Source organism: Oryx dammah, unplaced genomic scaffold, assembly GCF_014754425.2.
Source record: "Oryx dammah isolate SB20612 unplaced genomic scaffold, SCBI_Odam_1.1 HiC_scaffold_22, whole genome shotgun sequence".
Lineage (NCBI taxonomy): Eukaryota > Metazoa > Chordata > Mammalia > Artiodactyla > Bovidae > Oryx > Oryx dammah.
In genome coordinates, this window is record NW_024070206.1 from 4,273,021 (window position 1) to 4,298,976 (window position 25,956).

The 25,956-nt window shown below is 45.8% G+C and overlaps 1 long non-coding RNA gene across 1 annotated transcript; it reads left to right on the plus strand.

Moving 5' to 3' along the window:
- LOC120880895 lies at nt 1-24,377 on the plus strand. Its single transcript, XR_005725149.1, has 4 exons — nt 1-516; nt 15,338-15,465; nt 19,047-19,164; nt 24,225-24,377. It is a non-coding gene; the product is annotated as an uncharacterized LOC120880895 (long non-coding RNA).
- Nucleotides 24,378-25,956: the final 1,579 nt, after the last annotated feature.

The following is a 25,956-nucleotide window of genomic DNA, read 5'->3' on the forward strand; positions in this document are numbered from 1 at the left end:
TTTTCTGAGACGAGCACCTGAACCTGAGGTCTGGCACGGGCTCTGCCAAACGCGGCTGTCTCCCAGCCATCAGGGACAGCTCGTCTGCGTTTCATCAGCTCGCCCGGGGCTGCGTTTCACCAGGCCCCTCTGCCAGGGCCTCCCCGGCAGCGTCAACAAGGGTCACACCTTCTGCAGAAACAGCCCTCAAGTTTCACCACTGTGATGCTAAAAAATATTCTCCAGCTTCAGCAATGACCTAGTTCATTCAGGGGCAGGGGAAAAAAAAAACAAAACATGCTCTTCTTCCAGAACGTCCCTGGGCACGGAATTTTCCCTCTTAGGAAGACAGGAGCTTTCCTGGAAGCAGACCCAACTGTGCTTTGAAAAACTTGGGAAAAGACCCTGAACCCTGTCACTCCTCCGTGTCCCCCGTCCTGGGAACAGGGACGCCCACTCAATGCCTGGCACACAGTCTGGGGACCCACAGCCGAGCTGGCCCTCCTGACACGCCTCCTGGACAGAAAGTATTGAAAAGTGAGTATCTCGGCTCTGGTTTTTAACCTTAGGAATGGCTGTGCTTTACATGTGGCGTTGTTTACAGTTTCTGCAAAAGGGAACTAAGCCCCCTGTTTCCTTAGGAACTCGAACAGGATGGAAGGAGTAGGGTCTACAGAGCATGCTTGGGTACATTGCAGGGTTTTCAAGTGGCCAAATGCTCCCCCCTTTTTTTTTCATTTCGGTCCATTCTGACACTTTTGTACATCTATTATTATTTTTTAATGACCATTTTGGCTTGACAGCCACTTTAAAAGATTCTTTCACCTCATGGCTATCTCAATAATTAGAAAAAAAATAAACATTAAGGATGAATGAAAAGAATGATTTGCGAAGGCTTTGCAAAGAAAAATATCGTGAAAATCTGAGGTAACGACCTGGGTGATGCAGCCCCCTGTTGGTACTTCTGCCTGACCTATTTGAGTGTTTCAGTCAAAAGTTATTCCTTTTATGGGAATAACTCTGAGAAGGGACCCAGCGGTCCCTTGTCTGATGACAGGAATGAAAGCTGCTGCACAGCCATCAGGCATTTCAAAATGGCCGGTGCAAACATTCACTGAGTCTTTGAAACAGGTTTTCTTTCCTTTTTAAAAACTGGGGTAAGAATATTTGAGATCTACTGTCTTAATACATGTTTAAGTGCACAAAACCATATTGTTAAAAAAAAAAAAACGGAAGAAAAAGAAGACAGTATTGTTAACTGTTGGCATGACACTGTACTTGAGTTGCTAACTAGGATGTTTTTGAAAATCGAAGGAAAAAGTCAACCCCAGAAAGATCGATGAAACAGCAGCACGGTCACATTCTGATGAACACATCCGAACTCAAAGCACTGATTAAGGGTGTCAGTTACAGACATCTGGCAGGCATTTAAAAATAGATAAGAGCAGCATTTAGGGCTGCTGCTGCTGTAATTATTTCCCTTCCACAGCCTTCTCCTCAGGCAAAGGTAGCCCTCATTTTCAAATGACTAGTTAACCAGGAGTGGTCAGAAACGTTTCATACTAGCAATATCAGTCAAGGGTAGATCAAACCAGCTCCTTTGCTGTTGGGCTTCTGAACCAAAAGCCTGGATGTTGTGAGCCATCTTCTGAATGGACGGAGGGACAAATCCTGTAGCAAAAGGCACTGATGCTCGAGAAGCATGATCAGATCTTGAAATCCAGATTTAAAACAAATTTAAATGGACTTCATCTTCCAAACTCCATTGTCCTTTGAAGTCCTTTGCAAAACATGCAGTCACAATTGGGGATGATTTTTAGGTAGGGTGGAATTCCTAATTTTCATCACTTTGAAAAGACACCTCCTCCCAATTTAATTTACTTTCCATCACCCCTCACACACTTACGTGCAGCTATCAGCCTGTGGGAGGAGGATGTCCTAATCTGGAGGGAGGTGCAGGACGCAGAGTGGGGCTGAGGGATAGAGTCCAGGCTCAGAGGCAGGGTTTGGAACCAGATCCTGACTTTAGCACAGTTTCCAGCCAGTCTGAACTCCAGTGTTCTCACCTGTAAATGGTGATAACAACATTCACCTTAACAGGATTGATTGGGGGAATCACACGAGCAAATATACCTAAAGTGTCTGTCAAATCGTAATTTCTCCACAAAGGCTAGTTCCTCCCCTTGGTTAATTAAAAAGCTTCTCTCTCTCTCTTTGTTTTTTTTTTTTTATACTGTTAAAAAAAACCCCCAAAACTCTGGGACATGGTGAAGGACAGGGAAGCCTGGAGTGCTGCAGTCCATGGGGTCTCAAAGAGTTGGACATGACTGAGCAACTGAACAACAACTCTCTCTTTGCTAAAATTTCAGAATGCTTTCCTAACGTAAACTATCACAGTAATAGAAACGACACATGTTTGACACCAGGGCAATGATAAAACAACATAGACATTTATATATTTTGAAGAAAATTCTATACTTGAAAACATTCAAGAACAAAAGAAAAAAGTTTATAATTTAGAATGCATCTGCAATAAGTAAGAAAAATTATTTTTTGCCTGGAAATGGTTGATAGGGTATGTGCCATCTAAAAAGCAAAGTCGAGATTCACTTGCATCATCTGATGGTGCTGTTTAATACATATTAGTGCCATATTGACGTCCCTGGTGGCTCAGACGGTACAGCGTCTGCCTACAATGTGGGAGACCCGGGTTCAGTCCCTGGGTCGGGAAGATCTCCTGGAGAAGGGAATGGCAACCCACTCCAGTATACTTGCCACCAACCCCCCCGACCCCCGTGCCATATTTAAATGGGAGTTTTCATGAATCCATAGGCATGAAAGCTAAAGGTAAATCTATGTATACAAGATGATGTCTGTGATTAGTATGGAAACTTAGGCACAAACCCATCTTCCCTCAAAGGTTATACCTGAGTCTTGCATCAGTTCCCTTTTTTGACTAGACATGGGTACTGTAGAGTGGTCGGTCATTTCAATGCAGAAATGAACCTGCACTGTGGGACTCAGTGGAGACGGTAGCTGGTGGGGGGTGGGGGGCGATCTCAGGAGCCAGGCCTGGGATTTCAAGGTTAGTGATGAAGGTTCTCAGTGAACAGGGGGCTTCTTTATTTGGGAGTGAGGGTGGGACAGGTGCAGAGGGATAGAGCAGATAAGAATCACAAGCAGGTCTCATGGGGCAGCTCCGAAGAGCTGTACCCGTCTTTATTATTTTCCCCTGGTCTTTTTTTTTTTTTTTAAGTTTTTATTATAGTTGTTTTACAGTGTTGTGTTAATTTCTGCTGAACAGCAAAGTGAATTGGCTATACACACACACATATTCCCTCTTTTTGGGGATTTCCTTCCCATGTAGGCCGCCACAGAGCATCAAGGACACTTTCCTGTGCTACACAGCAGGTTCTCATTGGTTACCTATTTTAGACAGAGCCCCTGTGCTCTTGACTGAGATAGCCCACAGCTTTTGTCCAGGCATCTCAGGGTTTCTGGATAAATTCTTTGCTTGAGTTACACTTAATTCTGCCCCAAATTCAGAAACATGAAGAAGCGTGGAAGAAAGTGATCATGTCGTCTTAGGAGGTAAAAATGAAAGGATGAACGGCTAACTGTGTGAGAGAAAGAGCGTTAAAAGGTGTTGGGAGCTTTCACTGAGGTTTCCGCCCATGTGCACCCACCTGACCACCCTCCAGGAGACTTTGGACATCAGAGCAAAGAGATGGACACAGGTTGAAGAGCATCAGTTCCGGACCGTCCACTACTGAGTACATAGCACCTAGCCCCCCAGGGCCATTTCCTCCGTGGCTGCTACCAGCACTTCCGGGGCCACCCACCTCACCTTGACTGCCACTTGGTCTTCAATCCTGCTCTTAGAAAACCAGAGTCATTCACTCCTCAGTCAGTAGTTTAAGACCCTCCTCTGGGCCTGTGGTTCTCAAACTTCTCAAACTCTTAGCGCAGCAGCATCTAGAGAGCTTGTACAGACACATTTTCCTGGGTCCCTCCCCCAGAGTTTCTGATTCTGAAGGTCCCAAGTATTTGCACTTCTGATAAGTTCCCAGGTGAGGCTGACAGTGTGGTCCAGGGACCAGCACTTTGAGAACCACTTTAGCCATTTCTTTGGCCTGGTTCTTTTCAAACACTAACCTTGCCAACTTCTCAGATGCAGAAGGCTAAGCCACAATAAGCAACAGCTGTGGAAAACACAAAAGATAAACCCATCAGGCGTCCCGCAGGCAAACAGCCTGCAGCGGAGCGTGTCTGCTGGCAAAATTGAGTGTGGGGAGGACACACCAAGCTGAGCAGTCCATTATTTGGGAGGGGGCTGCTTTTTCCTGCTTAGGTTAGGCGTCCATTACTTAGGAGTGGGCTGTTTTTTCCAGCTGAGGCTAGCGGGGTGGTTTCAAGGACAAGCCAGCAGTTAAGGTAGAGTTTGAAACTGGTAGGATTTGGATATACAGAGATGGAAGGTGGTCTCATTTTATAAAGGAAATAATAACAACAACAAAAAACCCCAAACAAAACATGAAGGGCAGAAGGAGACAGGATGCCAATGGAAATCAGAAATTCATTAGGTTGGTTTGGTCAGTTGTCCCTAGAACTTTCTTAGACAAGCATTCTTTGATGAAGCTATCTAATCTTAAATCCTTAACTTCTGTCTGAATCTGGCTTGTCCACATAGATCTTGAGAATGGAGGGCTAATGGTAGGGATTTCAAACACCACAGGCCAGGGAGTGGGAAGTACCGATGCATCCATGTGCTTTCTAGAACATCAAAAGTCAAAAACAATCAAAACATCAGAATTAAAAATCAGCTCTTCTTGCTCCTCCAACTATAAAGTCCAAGAAGTGTGGTTGGGACCCCAGCTCTGGTCTCTGCATTTCTGGAGACTCTGCTGTTTTGTACGCTTTGGTTTCAACCTCAGGCTGGCTTTCTCAGTCTCATCTGGTATCAGCCTTGCTTGGGGTCTCCATGCTTTATTTTTCCTCATTAGAGAACAGGGCAAAAGACCTCAGCTTTCCACTGACTGGATAACTGTGGAACTTTCTGCAGAAACCCATGTGCTGATTGGCTTAGACCTTAGCAACTAGTCACCCAGCAAGAGTACTTGATCAGTTTAGACCCAACAGAGCTTGCAGAGCAGGGAGGGGGTGGTCTAGCTTACCCCTCAGCAGGTTTGAGTGAGGGGAGAGGCAATGAAGTTAGGGAGGCAAGCAAGTGGCCACTTCGGGAGATTTTGGACATTTTGGAGAAAGGCCTCTAAAGTCATACCATCTCCTCCCTTAGGCATAAGTTTGGCAGTGGGCAGCATTCACGCTTCAAAGGTTTAGGATGTGCTCAGTCCCTTAGTCGTGTCCGACTGTGACCCCATGGACTGGAGTCTGCCAGGCTTCTCTGTCCATGAGATTTCCCAGGTTAGAACACTGGAGTGGGTTATCATTTCCTTCTCCAGGGGACCTTCCTGACCTGCATCTCCTACTTGGCAGGTGGATTCTTTCCCACGGAGACACCTGGAAAGCCCTTCTACAAAATGGTTCTATTCTGGAATGGAATGAACCACTGGGTATGAAGCTCCTTCTCTCTAAGGCACACTTTACTGGGGAAAAAAAAATTAGATAAAGAATAATTTAAAAAATTCTTCAGAAAACAAACCAAGTAGAGGCAAAAATAGCAAGTTTTCTCCCAAGCCCCTCTAACTGGCTATGTTGAGGAGGGTGGAAGGAAGTGGCTGAGGTAATACTGACGGTCTCCATAGCGCTTGTCCCCTGTTTCCACACAAATGGTTTTCTCCTCCCTGGCTCACTGACAGGTGGTTTGTTCAGCATAGTTAATGCAGGCTCAGCTCATTACCCCAGAGGCGGTGTTGTTCTTCCCCATCACAGGGCAGGGAGTGGGACATCTCCCAAGTCCTCCCCGACCCTGGCTGATGCCTCAGATTCCACAGGATGGCACCCCTAGGTCCATCTATAATAAACAGTCTCCAAAGAGGGATGACTCTGGGGGTTGCTCTGGGGTTTTGGTTGCAGGGAAGGTGAGCTCGAGGACTCAGGGAGCCTGGGAGAATGTGGAGGCCCACCCGGAGGGGGGCTTTCTTCACCCTGCGTGTTCTCCGCAGTGACCTTGATGACACATGCCTAGATCAGAAGCAGCAGTTCACCCCATCCAACTTCAAACCACAGTGGCTTTAGCCAGTTAAGCCACTGAAGTTCGCTACTTTACAACACCGTCACGCGTGTTATGCGCTGAGTTGCCTCACTCGTGTCTGACTCTTTGTGACGCCATGGACTGCAGCCCGCCAGGCTCCTCTGTCCGTGGGATTCTCCAGGCAAGAGTGCTGGAGTGGGCTGCCATTCCCTTCTCCAGGGGAACTTTCCGACCCAGGGATCGATCTGGCAGGCGAGTTCTGTACCTCTAGTGTCACCTGGGAAGCCCACCCTGTGTATTTGTGGCGTTGCGATCTTTGCCCTTTTCCTTTTACCCTGAGGGAGGAGGACAAAGATAAGAAAGAGAGGGATGTATCCTTTCAACATAATACGCTGGAAATTAGAATCTAGAAACCTGGGCTCTGTCCCCTAACAAGCTGTGTGACCTTGAAAAAGTCGTTTGACTCGCCTGTGTTTCAGGGGTGCTTTTCAATGATAAAATCAAAGGAGTTATTCAACTTTGTTACAGGTCTCACTAACTTTAAGATGGTTTTTTTTTTTAACCCTGCCTTAAAAGATTCTGAACTGCCACAGATTTTTAAGGAGAGGGGAATGGGAAGACAAAGTCCATCTAAAAAACAAGTTTGGAAGAAACCCAGAGAGAGCAAACAGCAGCTGCAACCCAGGGTGTTCACGTGTCTACGTGCCAGGCACCCTGCTGGACACCTGGAGTTGCTCACTGTTAATAATTAACAGCTAAATTATATTTGTTTATTGTGTTTGTGTTAGTCACTCAGTCGCGTCAGACTTTTTGCGACCCTATGGACTGTAGCCCGCCAGAATCCTCTGTCCATGGGAATCTCCAGGCAAAAATATTGGAGTGGGTTGCCATTCCCTTCTCCAGGGATCTTCCCGACCCAGGGATCGAACCTGGGTGTCCCACACTGCAGGCAGATTCTTTACCATCTGAGATTCCAGGGAAGCCATTATATTTGTTTATTAGGTAACATATATACATTTGAAATGGGCTTTCCTGAGGGCTCAGTGGTAAAGAGTCTGCCTGTAATGCAGGAGACACGTGTTTAATCCCTGGGTTGAGAAGATCCTCTGCAGGAGGAAATGGCAGTCCACTCCAGCATTCTTGCCTGGAAAACCCCATGGTCAGAGGAGCCTGTCGGGCTACAGTCCAAAGCGTGGCAAAGAGTCAGACGTGACATAGCAACTGAGCATGTGCCCATAAATTTAACCTATCCCAAAGGAAATGCAGAGACCAGCGGTGTTCGCAATTTGCGTCCCTTCCTTTCTCCAGATACTCAGACCTCTTCGCCAGGGGCAACCAGGTTACGAGTTCCTTGCAATTTCTAAAATCACTGTGTGTATAAATAAGCATATTAGAATACTTATTTGTCCTTTTTTCACTATGCAAGTGATAGAATACTCCACACTCTCTTTTATACTTTATTTTATCCAACAATGTATTTTGGAGATTAATCCATATTAGTACATACAGAACTGCTTCATTCTTTAAAAAAAAAGGTTTACGTATGTATTTGTTTTTAGTGTTTGGCTGCACCGGGTGTCCGTTGCTGCATGCAGGCTTTCTCTAGTTGTGGCTCGTGGGCCTCTCGTTGCGGCGACTGCTCTTGTTGTGGAGCGTGGGTTCTAGCGCACTCGGGCTTCAGTACTTGTAGGGCATGGGCTCAGTTGCTGGGGTTCACAAGCTTAGTTGCTCCATGGCATGTGGGATCTTCCTGGACCAGGGATCAAACTAGTGCCTCTTGCATTGCAAAGAGGATTGTTTACCCCTGACCACCACAGAAGCCTTATTCTTTTTTTAATGCTCATTGCTGCTAGAAATTTAAATTCCATTGTGTAGATATACTGTAACCAGGTACTATCGATGGACATTTAGGGTACTTTCAGTCTTTTGCTATCACAAGCAATGCCACAGTGAATATTATTAGGTGCTTGTTTGTCTTCTTATCTCTATTTTAAAAATTACCCATATTGAGGGATGTTTTACACATTGTGCAATTCACTCTAAGTGTTCGATTCAGCGATGTTGTTAAATTCATCAAGTTTCAAAACCATTGTTATAGATGAGTTTTAAACCATTTTTTCTCGCCTACCAAAGATTCCTCATGCAGAGCAGTTGGAGATTCCTTAAAACACTAAAGACAGAGCTACCACATGATCCTGCAATCCCACTCCTGGGCATATATCCAGAGAAAAACATGGTCTGAAAGGATACGTGCACCCCAGTGTTCATTGCAGCACTGTTTACAATACCTAAGACATGGAAGCAACCTAAATGTCCACCAACAGAGGAATGGATGAGGAAGATGTAGAGAGAGTGTGTGTGTGTATATATACACACACATGTATATAATGGAATCTTTTTAAAGATCTTTTGATGTGGACCATTTTTTAAAGTCTGTACTGAGTTTGTGACAGTATTGCTTCTGTTTTTATGTTTTGTTTTTTTTCTGGTCTCAAGGCATGTGGGATTTTATTTCCCCAACCAGGGATTAAACTCGTACCCCTTGCACTGGAGGGCACTGGAAGGCACTGGAAATCTTAAACACTGGACCACCAGGAAAGTCCCATGTGCAATAATACTAAGCCATTACAAATAATGGAATAGTGCCATTTGCAGCAACATGGATGGGTCTAGAGACTGTCATACTGAGTGAAGTAATTAGAGAAGGATGAATATCACACGATATTGCTTATATATGGAATGTTTAAAAAATGAACTTGTCTATTATTAACTTATTATTAACAAGTGAACTTATTTACAAAATAGAAACAGACTCACAGACTTAGAGAATGAACTTATGGTTACTAAGGGGGAGTATTGAGGGTAAAGATAGGGAGTTGGAGATGGACAGGTACACACTGCTATATTTAAAATGGATAACCAACAAGGACCTACTGTATAGCATGGGGAACTTTGCTCAATATTCTGCAATAACCTAAATGGGAAAAGAATTTGATAAAGAATTAGTTCCGTTCAGTTCAGTCACTCAGTCGTGTCTGACTCTTTGTGACCGCATGAACCGCAGCACACCAGGCCTCCCTGTCCATCACCAACTCCTGGAGTTCACTCAGACTCACGTCCATCGAGTTAGTGATGCCATCCAGCCATCTCATCCTCTGTCATCCCCTTCTCCTCCTGCCCCCAATCCCTCCCAGCATCAGAGTCTTTTCCAATGAGTCAACTCTTCACATGAGGTGGCCAAAGTACTGGACTTTCAGCTTTAGCATCATTCCCTCCAAAGAAATCCCAGGGCTGTTCTTCAGAATGGACTGATTGGATCTCCTTGCAGTCCAAGGGACTCTCAAGAGTCTTCTCCAACACCACAGTTCAAAAGCATCAATTCTTCGGCGCTCAGCCTTCTTCACAGTCCAACTCTCACATCCATACATGACCACAGGAAAAACCATAGCCTTGACTAGACGGACCTTTGTTGGCAAAGTAATGTCTCTGCTTTTGAATATGCTATCTAGGTTGGTCATAACTTTTCTTCCAGAGAATAGGTATATGTATAACTGAATCACTTTACTGTATACCTGAAACTATCACAACACTGTTAATCAACTATATTTCAGTATAAAATAAAAAATTAAAAAAGATTCCTCATGCACATTTATTGTTAAGTGGTGTTCTCCCCACTCCTCACCTCCAGCAACCACTAATCTGCTTTTTGGTCTCAATAGCTTTCTTAGGATACTTCGTATAAATGGAATCATACACTACGTACTGTCTTGTTTCTGGCTTCTTTCACTGAGGATAATGGGAGCTCTTTTGGAGTTCATCTGCATTGCGCCATCCTTGTTGGCTCCTTTTTATTATCCAGAGTGTTTCACTGTGTGGCTGCACCACAATCTGTCTATCAGTTCACTAGTTGTATATTTAGGTTGTTTCCATGGACATTTAGGTTATTTCCAAGTTTTGATTATTATGAGTAATCTTGCTAAGAATATTTGTGTGCAGGTCTTTGTGTGGACGTATGCTTTCACTTCTCTTGGGTAGATAGATGCATAGGAATGGAATTTCTGGGTCTTCTGGTAAATTTATGTTTTAAGTTTTTAAGAAACTTCCAAGTTGTTTTCCAAAGCGTCTGTACCATTTTATATTCCCACTAGCCATGTTTGAGGGTTGTTTTTTTCCATAGTTTCCACCCACATTTGACTTTCTGCTTTGTAATAGCCATCCTAGTGGGTGTGAAATGTGATCTCATTGTGGTTTTAATTTGTATTTCCCTAATGAGTAGTGCTGTCAAGCATCTTTTCATGGGTTTATTTTCTATAGTTTATTCCCTCTACTTCTCACATACAACCTGGAAAATCTTACCCAGGAAAGAGCACAATGCTTGCACTCCAACAAATCTGGACTCATAGCCCAGTCCTGCCACATGCAGTCAGGGAGGAGTTACGTTTGTTACATCAACTCTTTTGGACTTCCCAGGTGGTGACTCAGTGGTAAAGAATCCACTTGCCAAGCAGGAGACGCGGGTTCAATCCCTGGGTGGGGAAGATTCCTTAAAGAAAGAAGTGGCAACCCACTCCAGTATTCTTGCCTGGGAAATCCCATGGACAGAGGACCCTGGTGGGCTACAGTCCACGGGGCTGGAAAAGAGTCAGATACAACTAAGCAACTAAACAACAGCAAAGCTTCCAAGTCGTTGTCTGTGAAAGGAGAAAGAACGCATCTGGCCGTTTAACTGTGAGCGTTAAACGAGACAGTGGGTGTGAAGTGCCCAGCCTGGGGGCTGACACCCGGAAGGTCCCCCGGACATGTAATTGTCTCTCCCTGCCTGGTCGGCCTGCTCTTCTCCCTACCCCAAATCGCTAGAGCCCATCTTTGCGGGCTGCTTTAAGATAGTTCTTTTCTTCGTCTGGCTGTGCCGGGACATAGTTGAAGCACAGGGGATGTTTGGCCTTCCTCGCAGCACACAGGCTGTTTCTGTTGTGGCATGTGAACTGTTCTTAGTTGCAGCATCTGGGATCTAGTTCCCTGACCAGGGATTGACCCCGGGCCCCCTGCAATTGGGAGCCCAAAGCCTCAGCCACTGGGCCACCAGGGAAGTCCCCAGAACCCATCTTTGGGAAGGGTGCTTTTCCCTAACATGGGACTGGGTGACGGTGGGCGTGACATCCAAATCAGGAGTTTCCGACGATGGCAGGTTCAGGAACCCAACTGCTGTTGGATTAGGCTGGGTCCTCGGGACTGACGCCTCCTGTCCCAGTGAGAAAGCTCTGACAGCTGGTTTTGCTGCTCACCCCAGAGGAACCAGGTGCCCACTCTCTGCATGTAGGCTTGGAGCTCTTCCCCGACCCCTTCAGCCTTCCTGCTGACAGCAGCCACGCCACCGGCTGCCTGTGTGGGGGCAGACTAGCCAAAATAAAGCTAGGCATCAGTCAAGGGCTTTAAACATTCAAAGAGTCCTCCTATCACCTCCTAGCTGTTCTCCAGCGATGTGAGAGGATGATGTTTATAATTTTGCTGATGTTGAACCCAAAGGTCTTGGTAGCAGTTCATACTTCGGTTTTGGCATGCAATTCAGAAGAGCTTGCACCGACTCAGTTTTCCTAATAACTAAATGAGATAGCTACTGCTATTCTCATCATTTTACAGGGGAAAGAACTGAGAAAAACAGAACTTAAGCTAGTATGTGGCAGAGCTGAGATCTGAACCCAGAAACCCGGGCCCTTCATCACCACATCCTTCACCTGTTCAGTTAAGGGTGTTGCCTATCCTGGCCTGTCTATCAAAATGGAACATGTAAATATTCTTATCCAGCAACTACATTTCTTGTATTTAGTCTAGAGAGCCACTTACATGCCTGAGGAGGCATGTTGCTATTGTTGTTTAGGTGCTCAGTTGTGTCTGACTTTCTGTGACCCCATGGACTGTAGCCCACCAGGCTCATTTGTCCATGGGATTTCCCAGACAAGAATACTGGAGTGGGGTAACATTTCCTCCTCCAGGGGATCTTCCTGACCCAGGGATCAAATCTGAGTCTCCTGCCTTGCAGGCAGATTCTTTACTGGTGAACCACTGGGGGAGCTCAAGGAAGCATGTACCAGGATGTTTTTTGAGACACATTTGTAAGTCTGAAAAACTCCAGCCAAGCTACTCATCATCAACACAAGAACAGACAGACTAAACATCGTATTGCTATGTTATGCGATGCTGATATCATCAAGCATTTTAAAAAATGATGCAATCCGTAGTGGATTGAATTGACCGTGTAAGACTGCTGAAACCTGATAAGTAAGGTAAGCTAACTGCATGGCAAATATGTACAATTTAATGACATACATACAATAAGATTATATATGCATTTGTGTGTGTGTAGTGTCTAGATGACTATACGTGTAAATGGATAGAAAAATGCCTGAAAGGAAAGCAAGTCCTTCCTCTTGGGAGAGTTCTGAGATGGAGGATAGAGTTTGTGGGAAACCATTTTTTTGGGTATATTTTACAGAATACAAGTGCCTGCATTTAGACTCTGTCTAATTAAAGGTCAACAAAAATTTTAAAAAAGAAAGCAACTTACTCTGGACAACACAGCTGAAATAACAGAAACGTGCAGATCTTGTGTTCATTCCAGTTGCCATCCGATCACTCCAAGGCTGTCCGTGAACCACACCCTGGCCCCCTCTGCTAATTTCAGTAATTCATTAGTTGTCCATCTCTAGCAGAAAATGATAAATCTGTCTTCAAGGGTTCTCACCTTCAGAGAAGTGAGGAAACACGACCCACGGCCTGACTTAACCGTCCTTCCTTAACAGTCGGTGCCCCATGGTTGGGACTCATGGGGACTGAACCAATTGTATGAGTCAAACAGCACTGTCAAGCGTTGTAAGCTGTGGGACTTTGCTGTCGGGGAGCCGTCACCTGGTTTAGAAATCATCCGTGGCACATAAGGTCTTTGACATCACCCCAGCTCTTAATGGGCTTTCCTGTGGCTCAGACAGTAAAGAATCTGCCTGCAATGCAGGACACCTGGGTTCAAGCCCCGGCTCGGGAAGATTCCCTTGGAAAAGGGAATAGTTACCCATTACAGTAATCTTGCCTTGAGATTTTCAACTCTTAATAGTCTGATTTTGTCCTTTCTTCCCTCTCCATCCACAGCAGTGCTCCTCTGGGAATGGGAATAGTCTTGTCTTATAAATTACTATTACAGGTGAATATTATACCAGGAGAAATCTTTAGACCTTAGTTGGTATATCACTTTAAAAAAATCATCATGGTAACCCACAGCAAAAAAGGAAATTGATGAGACGAGTGAAGACTCTCCTTAAAGTCTACTGATAACCATCTTGAAAACCAATTATATAACAGATTCTTCCTTAGACTATTTACACACATTATTCTGATCCATAGAGGATTAAGTGCTTTATAGGCAATAACTCATTTAATCTTCACAACAACCTCTGAAGTATATACAACAATTATGCCTCTGTTTTACAGATGAGGAAACTGAGGTAGCCATGACATGCTTATTGAGACAGGAAGAGATGGAGTCAGAATTTGAACCCAAGGTATCTGGCTCTAGAATTCTCACCCACCTATGCTATGTTGCCACTCAGAAGTGACAAACGGAAAGGTTAGAACTAAAACTTCTGACTCCTAGTCCACTGCTTTTCTTGGATGACCCTAATTATGTGCCATGTCCAAATCAATATACTAGGTGGAGATCAAAAATATGTAAGTTTCACAGTTCTCATCTTTGGAAAATTTATCACACCAGAGATAAATACAGAAAATATATTTACGTGGAAGACTCTGTCTCTAAATGTCTACTGTTTGTGTAGAGCGAAATGTTATTTCCAAGCATGGGGTCCTCCACGCAGGATAGATTTGGCAGCGTGATGCCCAGAGTGGGGCGGGTTCTTGGGTGCAGACAGACTGGTGGTTTTACGGCTGCCTTGAAATGTGGGCTGCATGGCTCCAGGGTCATCTCTCACACTGAAGATGTCAGCCCATGTGGCTGTAACGGGGGTCCCAGGGGAGTGACTGCTGCAACTGTGTGATCTTGAACACGTTGCTAAGCCTGAGTCTCGGATTCCTCATCTGTAAGATGGAGAAGGAAATGGCAACCCACTCCAGTAGTCTTGCCTGGAGAAGCCCATGGACAGAGGAGCCCGGTGGGCTCTAGTCCACGGGGTCGCAGAGAGTCAGACACGACTGAGTGACTGACACACACACACACACGATGTAGGTGGTATTAATAACCTTTTAGGTCCCTTAAAGGAGATTAAGTGACATAACATACTTGGTGACTTACCAAGCGTTGAATGCCGACTTGTACTGATGAATCCGTGCTTGCTCAGAAATGCCGGCCCACTTGCTGCCCTCCCCGGGGCACCTGCCTGCTGCTCGGAAGGAACGGTAGTTTCCCGGTTTCTCCTGGAAGAAACATGCCCCACCTGGTGATTCCTTTGTACTGAGTCAGCTCCTCTTTTGGGAGGCAAACATGCATGAACACTGTTTTGTTTTTTTAATTGTCATCTTTCTTGAGTTCATTTTTTTTTTAAATGTATTTATCGGGCTGCACCAGGTCTTCATTTCAGCATGCGGGATCGTTAGTTGTGCATGTGAACTCTTAGTTACAGCTTCTGGGATCTGATTCCCCAAGCGGGGATTGAACCCCGGGCCCCCTGCATTGGAAGCGTGGAGTCTTAGCCACTGGACCACCAGGGAAGTCCTAGATGTATACACTTCCTGAGTCCAGTAGGAATCGACTTTGAAAGAGGTGGCACTGGCTGTAGGCTCAGTTTCCCTCCATCTGGGCTGTGGCTGCCCTGTCATCCACCAGGAAGCGAGGTTGAAACAGCTGCTGCGCTCCCTGGGGCACTGGCGACCTCTGCAGATTTTGATTGTGACCACCTGGGGGAGCATACACCTGGCATCTAGTGGGTGGAAGCCAGGAATGCTGCTAATGCCCAGGCCTGCCCCTGCCACCATAACATTTCTGGCCCTAATGTCACCAGTGGCCAGTGAGAGAGCCCACCCAAGGACCCCCAACGTGCCCACCAGCATGACCGCAACACCCCGTCTTCCACAGGCCAAGGGACCTCATTTCTTCTCTCCCTGAGGACCACTCACAGGGCGGTGGGGCTTCTGGAATTCCTGAGAAACATCAGAGATGTCCCAGAATGGATGGTGATGTTGGGGATTGTTATTTTTCAGGCTCATGTGGCATGAAAGGATGGCAGACTCAGGAGGGCCCCAGGGGCGTGCACTTTGTTTTTTATCTACGTTGCTTTCCCAGAAAGTTCCTGAGAAGTCCGACGCCGTGCTTCGTTGCATAATATCGGGTAAGCATCTCTAGCTCTTCACCCTTTGAAATCTCCGTGCAGACCAGGTTTCTTTGGCTCACAAAGGCACTGTTAAAAACATCTCCTGGGAAGTTTAGTTCTGAGTAACTGATTGAGCAATTAAATCCTCTATGACTTCTCTTTCCAGAAGATCTCTTCGAGTACCTTTCTGGACACTTTTTGGTGACCCTTCTCTATGTCCTGTTGTGATTCTTATTTAGGCAACTCCCACACTTGTCCTTTTTTTTTTTTTTTTCAGATAATCCACTCAAATTTCCTGTGGCACATGGGAAGGGTGTGAATAACTTCACTCTAGACAATGTACCTAACTCTTCTTCATCACCTTTTACTGATATCCCCACCTTGGCTAAATTTGTCTCCCCACTGTTTTCCTTTTTCAGCTCTGCTGGTCAGCAGTGAAAAGGTTAAAACCAAGACAAACATGCCCAGTGGAGGGAGAGGGAGATCAGGAGCTGGAATTCCCCCTGTCTGGAGCATAAATAACCCAGAGCTGGTCCACAACTTTCACCCTGGGAAAAGGGATTTATTACTTATTTATTTATCTTTGGGCTCCACTGCATGCCATGTGCGATCTTAGTTACCCGACCAGGGATCGAACCCATGACCACTGGCAGTGTGGAGTCTTAACCACTGGACCATCAGGGAAGTCACCAGGATTTGGTATTAAAAGAAAATAGAAGGAAAGTTGTTGGGCAAGGAAGCAGTATTTGTACCTCTGAGTTGTTTTCTTCTCTTTCTTGGATTATGTCTACTCTTGAAAATATGGGGGCACTGGTGGTCTTGTCTAGAGGATGAAAGAAAACTTTTCACCCCTTTATCCCGTTTTCTAGGTCCAGAGATGGGAAGAGTCAGTCTCTAAAATGGCTCTGCTTCCTTAGCAGAAGTTGCAATAAACTCTCACCTTCCAGTCTGGATCTTTGGGTATAGGACTGTGCACCTGACTACCCAGCCTGAGAGGACAGCACCCCCGCTTTCTTGGTGTTTGTCCACAGCCATCCAGATAGAGAGATGGGCTCAGGCTCACTATTGAGCCTTCAGAATAGCCCCCTGTCTCCCTAGGAAGCCCAAGGTTTGGATGGGCCCTAACGTTGGATACTGGTCCCCACACACATAAGCCAGATACTTGTGAAACGTTCTGCAGGTGGCTCTCAATAAGCGACCTGCAGGTAGGCTTGAAAACAAGGGTAAGATTTTCGGGTGAGGTTTCCAGCAAGTAGAGGGTGAAAAGAGAACCACCCACTAGGTACAAGATACCACTTCCCTGTGCAAATCTCCTCTGGGGCCACTTATTCAGCTCTGTACCACATGAAGGGGAAAAAACGGTCAGCCAGTAGGAAGCCGGGGGATTCAATCAGCCTTGATTACGCCTGAAGTGAAACACTGGAGCCCGAGAAATCAGAATGAGTCACCCAGGCTCAGCTTATGCATACTTGCCATCATGGCTTCCATAAATTCAGGAACACACCAGGGAGGAGCAATTAAATGCTTCCTAAGAAGAAACTGGGTAAAACTGACCCAAAGGGGAACACAAGTCTGATAAGAACAGGCAGAAATGAAATATGATCAGCAGCGTCCCTGATGGTTTTTCAGGGAAGCTCTTTTTTTTTTTTTTTTGGTGGTAGTTTAGTCATTTGCTTGAAAGAGACTCAGCCAAGCAGCTGCTGGAGATGTCCCTGAGTGCAGATTTGTCTGCTGCCTGTGCCAGGGACCAATACCTAGTCGGTCTGCCTGCCTGGAGGAAGAGGAGGTGGGGAGCACAGCTGGGAGACCCCAAGTTAGAGGAGACATAGAGAGAGAGGAGGGCTTTCCTGGTGAGAAGATATTGCTTCCAAATACCAGGTTTTCCTCCAATATAGGTGGCACATTTTATGATTTCAATGACATGGGAGCTAGTGAGAAAGCTCTGGTACACACTGGAAACCTTCCTGCCCTGTCTGTCACAAGGGGGAATAGATTCCTTGGGGTGAGTGGAATTCCTGAGGGGGTTTACCAGATTAGCCCATTAGCAGGGGATCACCAGGGGAAGGGTGAACCCTTTCTTAGGGGGAAGCGTAGGTCCATTTCTGTGATAACATCAGTCACACGTCATCACGGCACCAGCCTGGGAAACCTACATTCCAAACTCCTTCGTCCTCAGGAAGACTTGGTTTTAGCGCATCTATTTTGTTCTTTGTTTTTTCATACCACAATATAAATCAACTCTGACCACCATTAAGGTATAATTTTCAAAAAGGTAAAGTGGTTCCCATGCAAATATGGAGTGAACATCAAAGATTTTATTCCATTCTTTTTCTTTTTTTAGGAACTATTCTTCCATTATTTCACGTGGAACATTTTTTTAAAGTCTTTACTGAATTTGTTACAATATTGCTTCTGTTTTATGTTTTGGTTTTTTTTTTTTTGTCCAAGAGGCGTGTGTGATTTTAGTTCCCTGACCAGGGATCAAACCTGTACCCCCTGCTTTGGAAAGGGACCTCTGAACCACTGGACCACAGAGAAGGTCTCTCAATTCTTTGAATAAATGGAACCAGAAAATATCAAGGCCTGGTCAAAGCACATTTGAGAAATTGGGTGTTTATAGGCAACTTAATAAACGAATGTTAGGATAAGATTGCTGAGTTAGATAGAGTGTTGGTTAATGTCCTACATGGCCAAAACCTGTAGTTTATGGGGTTATCGTGTCTTCTATGTGGAGATTATTTGCATCTCTGTTGCATAAAAATTCAAAAGTTTATATGTAACTTCAAGTCTGGGGATTGTAATCAATAGTAATCATTGATGAAGCAGCGGGCATTTCCCCTAGATAACCCTGAGATGGACCTTTGTCCCATGTGACATTGAAGCAAGATACCATCCACATTTTTGCCTTATTTCTAAGTAGTAGATAATTTTTCTTAATAGCTTCTTTTAAAAAAAATAGTAGCTAAGGACACTCAGTCTTTTAGAAAGTTATTTATTTATTAATTTATGGCTGTTCTGGGTCTTTGTCGCTGCACAGGCTTTTCTCCAGCTGCAGCGAGCAGGGGCTCCTCTCTAGTTGCCGAGTGCAGGCTCCTCCTCGCCGTGGCTTCTCCTGGGAAGCGCGGGCTCTAGGGTGCATGGGTTTCGGGAGCTGTGACCCGTGGGCTCAGTCGCCGCAACTCCCAGCCTGTAGAGCACAGCCTCCGTCGTTGTGGTGCATGGGCTCAGTTGCTCCAAGGCACGTGGGATGTTCCTGGACCAGGGCTTGAACCTGTGTCTCCCTGTGTTGGCAGGCGCATGCCTTGTCCCTGGGCCACCTGGGAAGCCCTCTTAACAGCTTCTTGAGATTTGGAGCAGCACTTTCCATTTTGCGTGCTCCTCTGCCCCCACTCCAGCCCAGTATCCTCTTAGGCACGTAACATGCCCAAGAGCGCTTATTGAAGGATGTGTTTTTATCTATGACAAGAAGCTTTTCTGGTTCCCCAATGACATGTCCATCGTGCTTATCCTGATTATTTATCATCCATTCTTATTCACAGCTTTATGATTTTCCAAAGATACTTCACCTAGTAAGAATATTCTTATTTCTTTATCATCAGGCCAGCCCAAGCCAGAGGTAACTTGGTATAAGAATGGTCGAACCATAGATGAGTGTGACAGTGTCTCCAGTTATGAATTCTTCGAGAATCAGTATGTTCATGTATTACACCTCTATTGGTAAGTGGATGTGCCTCGGTGGACTGTTGGCTAAGCTCCCCATGTTCTGTTGTGTGCTGGTTACTATCAGGTAAGGTCAAAAGATTGGCTCGTGTTTGCTTTTTGAGTCCCGTTAGATGCTATGGACAGTCATCAGCCACAGCCTCCAGCAATGACTGCTAAACTCTACCTGGTAATTCATCACCCTCCTCTAATTGCTGCCATGGATGGTATATCACAACTTTAGAATTTCACTCAAGGTGGCCCAACCATTTTCATTCATTGAATAAGCTCTTTTAAAAGTCTTGTCCTCTCTGGAAAGTTAAGAAGCACTGTGGGATTTCATTATCTGTCATCCAGCATTTCTTGTGTAAGAATGAAAGGAAGGAGTGATGGGCCCGGATCCCGCAGCAAGTTGGTGGTGGAGTTGAGGCTGGAAACCGGACCTGCTGGCCTGGTTTGAGGAAGTGGTGTGGCCCAGCACACTGGTTTCTCATTCTTTTCTGTTCCCACAAGAGCTGTGTGCTTGAGGTGAAATCAGGAAACGTCGTAGGTGCAGTGGAGAAAAGGAGAACTCCTCCGGTGGAAGCTGGGTGGCTCTGTTCCTCAGTGCAGCCAAATTGGTCTCATGTCCCTTACAGTGGCTCTGAGACCGAAGTCTGCGGGCGTGGCATGAAAATGACTGAGAGGCATGGGTGTGTGTCAGTAGCCTTGGAGCTGAAAGCAGCAAAGTGAAGGCTTGGGTTTGCATTTTAGCTCTGCCATTTTCGGGCTGTGTGACCTTGGCCAGTTACTTTACCTCTCTGAAACTCAGCTTCCTCATCCTCCAAAGGGTGGCTGGATGCATGAAATGACGTAATGCTTGTAAAAGGCTGGTTATATAGTAGTTGCTCAATAAAAGCTTTCTTGATCTCTGATCTTTGTTGTTGTTTCAAAGTAAGGTCAGAGGTCACTTTACCATGATTGAAATGCTTGACTCAGCTGGCCTGCAGCCCGTCTAACTTTGTGTTCAAGACATCCATTTATTCATTCATTATTTAATTTTTTAAAAAATAATATTTCTTTAAAAAATTTCTAAATTATGAAAGTATGATAACACATTTATAGGAAACTTGGAAAATACAGACCAAAGTTATATATAGTTTGATTGTATATTACAGTTTAAGTAGATAAATTAAGATTTTTACTTAGGAGTTTCAATGTCAAACTCCCCAAAATTAATAGAATGAACAGATAGAAAAGTAGAAGGATATAGTAGACCTGAAAAGCACTATGAGCCAATTCAACATAGTTAAGATTTATATAGTTTTCACACAACAGCAGGATACAAATTCTATTCAAGTTCCCATAGATTGTAAACCAGGAGACACTGGAATAATATATCCAGGGACATAAAACAATGCAAATTTGTAACATGTAAAAATTTCATGGTCCAAAGATAATGAAATCATACAGAGTCTGTTTTCTTTTCACTGTGAAATTAGGTTAGAAATCAACATCAAAAGATATCTGAAAATAAACCACATTGTTTCAAGTGCAGCATGACATTGACCAAGAGAGACTTTAGCCCTTGAAAGCCTCACATTTATTATTTAATTTTAAAATGATATTCAGACTTCCCTGTAGCTCAAATGGTGAAGAATCTGCCTGTGAGGCAGGAGACCAGGGTTCAGTCCCTGGGTTGGGTTCCTCTGGAGAAGGGAATGGCAATCCACTCCAGTATTCTTGCCTGGAGAATCCCATGGACAGAGGAGCCTGGCGGGCTACTGTCCGTGGGGTCACAGAGAGTCGGACACGCCTGAGTGACTCACACACACAGTAAATGACAGTCATCACGCAGCTACTCTATGGCAGGCGTGTAGCTTAGTGCCTGCGTCGGGGTGAATAGAGTGAATATTGCTCAGAAAACCTCAAGTCTGTCAAGGAAGACAAGCGGTGAACAAGCCATGCCGTCTCAACCCAAGTACTGGGAGGCAGCCCACCGGCCACAACTGCCCCGCAGCCACAGACTGGACTTCCTGCCTCTTCATGGCAGCTTCGTCAAGGCTCTCCTCACCCTCCTCGTCACGCCGGCCAACTTAGAATCTCCCTGTGTGCTGTGCTCGGCTGTGCTTAGTCGCGCGGTCGTCTCCGACTCTTTGCAACCCCAAGGACTGTAGCCAGCCAGGCTTCTCTGTTCATGGTGATTCTCCAGGCAAGAAGACTGGCGTGGGTAGCCTGTCCCTTCTCCAGAGGGTCTTCCCGACCCAGGAATCAAACCGGGGTCTCCCGCACTGCAAGCGTGTTCTTTACCAGTTGAGCTACCAGGGAAGCCTGCTGCCTGTATGACTCGTGGGCAGTTCTGTTGCACATGGATCTGTCCAGCCTCAAACATCCTCATCTCCTTTGCACAGGCCTCCCGTTGGGTGCTTATTTCCTGCTCAGGACTGATTGCTCAGTGTGCTGTGTAACTTCCTCCTAATGGCAGGAACTCTCACTATTTCAGATTAATACATCTATGTGTCTATACTATATATGTATTTGCAGTTGTGGTTATTAGTTTGTTTATATCAGCATTGGGAAACTTTAGCTATAAAGGGCCAGATAGTAAATACTTCTGGCTTTGAAGCCCAGACAGTCTCTATCACAACCCCTCAACTCTGCCATCACAGCGCTCAAGCAGCCATAGACCAAAAAAAATGAAACAAACAAACAAACAAAAATCCCCCAAAGAATCATGGTTGTGTTCCAATAAAACTATATTTGTAGAGGCAGTTGGGGGCCAGATTTGGCCCGTGGACCACAGTTTGCCAGCCCCTGGTCTAGATAGTAAGAGCCTTCAGGGCCTACACAATGTACTTCGTATGTATTCCACTCCTACCTTTGTACTCTGAGCACTCAACACATGTTTCTTGATAGATTAATTTGGGTCTCACACTAAACTAAAATATTATACTCACTTTATAACCAGAAGAGAAGCTTAATGTGTATTCTTTTACTGATGGAATACCATTTAGGAATTGAGATTTGCTAATTGTTGTTTGTACAGGCTGAGAAATATAGACAAACCAAACATTTTGTGGAGTGTTAGGAGTTGAGGGGTAGCCAGGCTGAAACCCAGGGGCAGACGGGTGGGTCACAATGGGAGAGACACAACACAGGAAAGAGAAAGTTAGCCAGGGAGCTAGTGCTATGCTATGTAAAGGTCAGGGCTCTCATTCTCTGCTCTGAAGCTCAGCAGGGCAGTGATTCACCCTAAAACTGAAAAGTTTAATAGAACTGGACGTGGAACAACAGACTGGTTCCAAATAGGAAAAGGAGTATGTCAAGGCTGTATATTGTCACCCTGCTTATTTAACTTATACACAGAGTACATCATGAGAAACGCTGGGCTGGAGCAAGCACAAGCTGGAATCAAGATTGCCGGGAGAAATATCAATAACCTCAGACATGCAGATGATACCACCCTTATGGCAGAAAGTGAAGAAGAACTAAAGAGCCTCTTGATGAAAGTGAAAGAGGAAAGTGAAAAAGTTGGCTTAAAGCTCAACATTCAGAGAACTAAGACCATGGCATCTGGTCCCATCACTCCATGGCAAATAGATGGGGAAACAGTGGAAGCAATGGCTGACTTTATTTTTCTGGGCTCCAAAATCACTGCAGATGGTGACTGCAGCCATGAAATTAAAAGATGCTTACTCCTTGGAAGGAAAGTTATGACCAACCTAGACAGCCTATTAAAAAGCAGAGATATTACTTTGCCAACAAAGGTCCGTCTAGTCAAGGCTATGGTTTTTCCAGTGGTCATGTAAGGATATGAGAGTTGAACTATAAAGAAAGCTGAGTGCTTAAGAATTGATGCTTTTGAACTGTGATGTTAGAGAAGACCCTTGAGAGTCCCTTGGACTGCAAGGAGAGCCAACCAGTCCATCCTAAAGGAAATCAGTCCTGGGTGTTCATTGGAAGGACTGGTGTTGAAGCTGAAACTCCAATACTTTGGCCACCTGATGTGAAGAGCTGACTCATTTGAAAAGACGGTGATTATGGGAAGGATTGAGGGTGGAGGAGAAGGGGATGAGATGGTTGGATGGCATCACCAACTCGATGGACATGAGTTTGAGCAGACTCTGGGAGTTGGTGATGGACAGGGAAGCCTGGCGTGCTGCGGTTCATGGGGTCGCAAAGAGTCGGACACGACTGAGCGACTGAACTGAACTGAACTGAACTGAATGCACTCTTTCCAAGTTCCTGCCATTTGAAAGGTAGCCCCCCTGCTGGGAACGGCATTCAATCCTAATGCAGACGAATAATAGTAGGGCAATATGATGGTGAAGGACAGGGAGGCCTGGCAGGCTGCAGTCCATGGGGTCACAAGAGTCAGACCCGACTGAGTGACTGAACAACAACAATATGATAACAGATGTGGCTCCATTTTTTTTTTTTTTTTCTGCCCGATGGTAAATATGTTGGATACTAATAATCTTTAAAAGTTCTGGTGTCCTACACTTGGAGTCCTGAGCTGCAGCTGCCCACGAGCAGGGCAATAAACCCACTAACACTTGTCCTTCACTCTTGACAAAGTCAGTCCCCAGGCCAGGTGATTCCAGTGAGTTGTCCAAGATGCAAAATGCTTTAATCTGAAAATATTCATCTGTAAAGTAGTTTGACTTCTACCCATATGTTACGTGCTGCTTAGGAAAATGAATAGGATTTTGTGCAAATGCCTATCAAAGATTGTAAGTTAGTTGTTAGTAACCATATTAGTCTTGAAATTTTTTGCCATTATCAATATAACATAAATTGCCAGATTAGTGTATAGTAAACCACCTGAGTTTAGTCTCTCAGTCTAAAGAGTTGTTAGATATTTGAAAGCACCTGTTTCTGTGTTTCCCAAGGGCTTTTCCTGGCTTAGTGTCCCATCTGCACTTCTGCCGTGAGGCTGCGAGCCCTGCTGCTGCGTTTATCCACGTCCTCGTCTTCCCTCTTTCCTCAACGTGGTAGTCCTCCCCGCATTCTTCCTGCGTTCTCCTCGTGTCACTCTAATCCTGTGAGACCATGTATTTACAGCAAACAAGGCTATCTGGAGAGACTGATTACCACAGGTCAAGTGTGCTTGGGAGACAAAGGACATGGAAAGCCAAGAAAGAGTTGGGAGAGAGAGAAGTGTCAATAATAACCGTATAGCTTGTACTGTAGCATGAAAGCATTTTTTTCCTCCTCGAGCTATAGGGGTTGGGACTTCTGTGGTGGTCCCATGGTTAAGAGTTTGCCTTCTAATGCAAGGGGTGCAGTTTTGATCCCTGGCTGGGGAACGAAGATCCCACCCACATGCCTCGTGGCCAAAAAACCAAAATATGACACAGAAGCAGTATTGTAACCAATTCAATAAGGACTAAAGATGTAGCGGTTGGGAGGAGGGGAAGAAAGTACAAACAGATGTCTTCTACCTCATCCTGAAAGCAAGTCGCAATATATATACAAACTGGGAACTGTGGTCTCTTATGAATGGAGTTTAAAGACAAGCAGTGAAGCAACAGATGACCATGTGTCTAGGAACCCACACCTAGAGAGAGACGCTCGTCTCCGCAGCATGGAGGCCTCTTTTGATGGTCACGGTCCCGTCCAGCGGTGATGAGGGCGAGTCTAGGTTAAGAGTGAAGCAGGAGGGAGGGGAGGGGGGAGGCCAGGGCAGGAGCCCCGGTCAGAGGGATAGGAAGCAGCCCCACTTGCTCTCTCGTCGGCTCAGCCCTGGCGTTGGCTGGTCTGGAGGTGGACCCTGTAGACGACCTGGTGGGGACAGTGGCCGGGAGAACCGCAGTCACCACAAGCAGTTTGCTCGTATGTGTGTGGGTTGAATAGGGTCCCCATATTCATGTTCACCTGGAACCTCAGAGTGTGACCTTGTTTGGAAATAGGGTCTTCCCCCCTGCACCCCCCCCCAATACCAGGCGCTCAGGGCTCTTTATTTATTCATTTATTTTCAGCTGGGCTGGGTCTTCGTTGCTGCGCCGGCTTTACAGTCTGGTTGCAGCGCTCGGGCTTCTCATTGCGGTGGCTTCTCCTGTTGTGGAGCACAGGCTCAGTAGCTGTGGCACCCGGGCTTGGTTGGGCTGAGGCATGTGGGATCTTCCTGGACTGGGATCGAACCCGTGTCTCCTGCATTGGCAGGTGGATTCATGACCACTGAGCCACTAGGGAAGCCCAAAAGGAGGGTCTTTGCAGATGTACTTATTCAAGATAAGATCATACTTAGATGACTACGGGCTCTGACTGATATCTTTATACAGAGAGAAAACAGAGACACGGATGGAGGGAAATGGCCGGGTGAAGACAGGAGGAGATGGGCGTGGTGCCTCATGAGGAGGGAAAAGCCCAGGCCTGCCGGCGGCCCCCGGCGGGGAGGGGCGAGGAGCTATCATTCCTGAGCCTTCAGAGGGCCTCCCTTCAGCGTGGCCCTGCTGACGCCGTGATTTTGGACCCCCAGCCGCCAGAACAGTGAAGGAACACATTTTTGCTGTTTTGTGCTGCTCTCTGTATGGTGGTTTGTTATGTCCACTCTAGGACATTGCTGCTGCTGCTGCTGCTGCTGCTAAGTCGCTTCAGTCGTGTCCGACCCTGTGTGACCCCATAGATAGCAGCCCACCAGGCTCCCCAATCCCTGGGATTCTCTAGGCAAGAACACTGGAGTGGGTTGCCATTTCCTTCTCCAATGCATGAAAGTGAAATGTCAAAGTGAAGTCGCTCAGTTGTGTCCGACTCTTAGCAACCCCATGGACTGCAGCCCCCCAGGATCCTTCGTCCTTGGGATTTTCCAGGCAAGAGTACTGGAGTGGG